Below are 3,620 nucleotides of genomic sequence, written 5' to 3'. Positions count from 1 at the left end.
GGGAGCCCCTGGGGGCCCAGGGCCGCAGCGCTGCGCTCTCCCCGCGGACCCGAACCCTGGCACTCCCGGGGCAGGGCTCCCTCCCCTATCTGCCCACTCCCTGCCCGAGTTCTGCGGGGGCCGATTCTGTGAACGGGGACACCACCAGGTCTTCCTTCTGCTCCGCCCCCTGGTAAAGGCAGTGGACGCGTGTAGGTGGGGCCACATTCCCACCTCGGAGGACCCCGCTGCCCCACAGGACAGAACTCTGTGCCCAGCTCCAAATTGAGTCTTGATGCCGATTTCCAGAGCGCTGGGGTGGGGTGCCTTTCATATATATATATATTTCAGAGAGGAAGGGAGAGGGAGAGGGAGATAGAAACATCAATGATGACAGAGAATCATTGATTGGCTGCCTCCTGCACGCCCCACACTGGGGATGAAGCCCGAAACCCAGGGCACGAGCCCTTGACCGGAATTAAACCCAAGGCCCTTTAGTCCACAGGTTGACGCTCTAGCCATTGAGCCAAACCAGCCAGGGCCCTTCTCACCTTTAGAGCCCACAGTGTGGAGGGGTCTCAGGTGAAGAAATGCTACCAGGAGAAGGTCCTGAGCCTGAGGTGCTTCGGGTGAGGATGGGGCAGTCCAAGGACGCAGATTCTGGATTCTGGCCCACGTTTTCCCTGCCCAGGCTGCCCCTTAGGCTTATGGTAGATTCCCCTGCTCGTGGCTGAGCCCCTGGGATCCCAAAGGGAAGGCAGAGCAGCCAGTGAGGCAGCGCGGATCTTTGAAAGAGCAAAGTACCTTCAAGACTGGCCTTCAGCAAGGTCTGCCCCATAGAGCAATGGTTCCCCAGAGCCATTTGCCCACCCAGCCTTCTGGCACCCTCTTCCCCTCTCTGCAGTGGTGATGTGAGCACAGCTGGCCCTTTAAGACAGCTCTGTGGCCTCAGGCTCCCCTGGAGGCCCTCCCAGCTTGGAAACTCCTAATTAAGGTGCAGAGAGAAGTGAAAAACAAGCAGCCGGGGACTGGCCCTGCCTGGGAGGCTGCCCAGAGAGGAGGGATGGCTGGGCAGGCTTGCCGTGAGCAGCCAAGAGGAGGACCAAAAGGAGTCAATGTTCTGCCCCTCCGACCACCGACTCTGCTCTCCCGACAGTCACCACTTTGATCAGGGATGTGGCCAACATGGCTCCAAGAACACACCTCTCACCTTGATGAGAGTCCAGCCTGAACTTCCCATCTCCCTCAGTTTCTCTGGATCCCCAGGGCGCAGGGTATCAATTCTAGGGATCCCCTCAGTCCAGCTTCTCCCCCTTTACAACACGAAGGTCCAGCCTGCGGGCAGCTCTGGTTCTGGATGCAGCTTTAAGTTCCAGGAGGGAAAAAGATTGGCTTCGGCAGAGCAGTGGCTTCTCCCTAGCCGGCACCCTGCTGGGGCTTTTTCTGAGGTAGAGGTGGGGGCGGCAGAGGTAGAGGTGCTTGATAATGGAAGGTCCCCATTGTCTTATAACATTGCACTAAAGCCTCTGTGCTGAATGAGCTGCCTCAGCCCCCTGAAAGAAACCAGGTGATGTCCAGGCCAACTAGACATCAAGGACAGATATGAGCATGTCCCCCCGCCCCCCAAGACCCTGCAGCGCAAAACATTGGGGGCTGCCATTCAACTTGGTCCAAGAACACCTCCATCTGTCTGTGGGGGGTCTCCCTGCCCGAGTTACTCAGCAGTCTGAGTAATTACTGCCTGACAAGAAGGCGGGTGCAGTGCACCCCCACATTAACCACAACACCCGCCTACAGTCACCCCCACCCCTGGCTGGACTCCAAAGCCGCACTCAGCCCTGCTGAGGCTGAAATAACTCTGCTTCTCACACTCACGCCCAGTTCCAGCCAACTTTGCCTGAGATGCTGGAGTTTGTGGGGCAGGGGTTCATGGGGAGGCGGCTTGGGGAGGTGGGTGGAGGAGTAACACACCCTGCTTCAGGCTGACAGTTTGGCCCCGATCTGCTGTATGATGCTGAGCAAGCTGTTCAAGCTCCCCGGGCCTCAGTTTACATGTGGAGGGCCTCTGCCAGTTGTGTCCTTGAGTTTGGCGTTAGTGTCAAAATGGCAGGGCTCAGGCAGGGAGCGGGGCCAGCCCAGCCCTGCAGCTGGTCAAGGCTAGGAGAAAGAATGCCTTCAGTCCCCACCTCAAGATGGACCAATCTTCCGAACAAGCCTGCTGTCTCACCTTGTTCTCACAGCTGCAATTCTCTCCTTCCTAGAATGGCCTTTCTCCTTCTCAGCCTGTTGAACACAGCCCTCAAGATCGAACCCAAACGGCACCTCTTCTGTGAAGCCTTCCTGATGGCCCCTCACGTCCCTACAGGGCCCGCAGAGACCTCTCCCACACTATGTATCTCCTCTGGTAACATTCGGAAACGGATTGTGGGTCTTCCCTCAGCTTCTGGAAAGCCAAGCCTATATGGTTTGCTCGCACCCTAGCTTCAGTGCATCGAATGCATGCATGGGTGAATGAATGATACTGGCCTTCTTGGTCTTCCTACAGTGCCAGGCTTTTCTCCAACAAATCACACAACTCGTCCTCTCACTTTAATTGTATCTCTGCTTAGGTGTCAGTGGCGGCAAAGAGCTTTCCCTGGCCCCTCATTTCAGCTCCAGAACACCACCATTTTCCTCCCAAACACCGGCTCATGGAGACTTCCCGCATTAGGTCCCTGTTAGGCTGTAAACTCCACAAAGGCAGGGGCCTAATCTTTTGCATTGGCTGGAGTCCCAAGAATAGTAGTGCCTCACACGTGACAGCCCCCCAGTGAATATGTGGTGAATGCGTGACTTAGCCCACTTTTTCCTCTGCCGTCAGGACCCCTCTTATCCCAGGCCAGTAGGGGGTGCCGGCCTCCACCCAGGATCTTGCCTAGTCTGAACGCTCGGCCCAATCTGCCTCCTGCGGGACCTACTTTCTAGGCGGCGCCTCCATTTTCTACAAACCCCAGCGGGGTGTGTGTAGACGCAGGGAAATCAGAGGGCCCCCTAGGCGGGGGAAGCTTACTGGAGCCCCACGTTGGTTCGACCCTCCCTCTGGGTTTGCAGCTGGGCCTCCTAGAATGCTTGCTACGAGGTCTAGACCCGCCCGGGGGCACGCCACACCTCCTCCCCAAAAGAATAGTGTCCTGGGACGCAGGAGGCCAGGCGGCAGGGTCTGTAGGAGCTGTCCCGGGCTGGGAGGAGCCGTCGAGCCTCCTAGGAGGAAGCGGAGGCGACCCCGGAGGAGATGGGCAGGGATGCGGACTTGTGACCGCGGGCTCTGGGCGGCGGTCGTCTCGTCCCAGCTGGTCGGCTGAGCGCACGCTTCCAGCTGCCTGGCTGGGTGACCTCCATCCGCGAAGGGCGAACGGACGGGGGGGGTTGGGCTGCGGGTACGAGCTTTGGGGAGCCCACGGGGACGGGCAGGAGCTTTTCGAGTGGTCAGACGACCGGCCCGGGGGCTGGGACAGGTACCTGGACGCACTGGGGTGGAGGGTCGTCCCCGGGGGCGGGCTCAGTGAAAACACCTTGGGAGGCGGCGCCGCGCGGCTGAGCGCCGCTGCCCTGGGAATAGGACGGCGCTCGGCACCGCGAGCTGAGAGCACTTTCATAAATTT

Source organism: Myotis davidii, unplaced genomic scaffold (genome assembly GCF_000327345.1).
Source record: "Myotis davidii unplaced genomic scaffold, ASM32734v1 scaffold363, whole genome shotgun sequence".
Lineage (NCBI taxonomy): Eukaryota > Metazoa > Chordata > Mammalia > Chiroptera > Vespertilionidae > Myotis > Myotis davidii.
The sequence above is the reverse complement of the archived record's forward strand: the minus strand, read 5'-3'. Positions refer to the sequence as shown.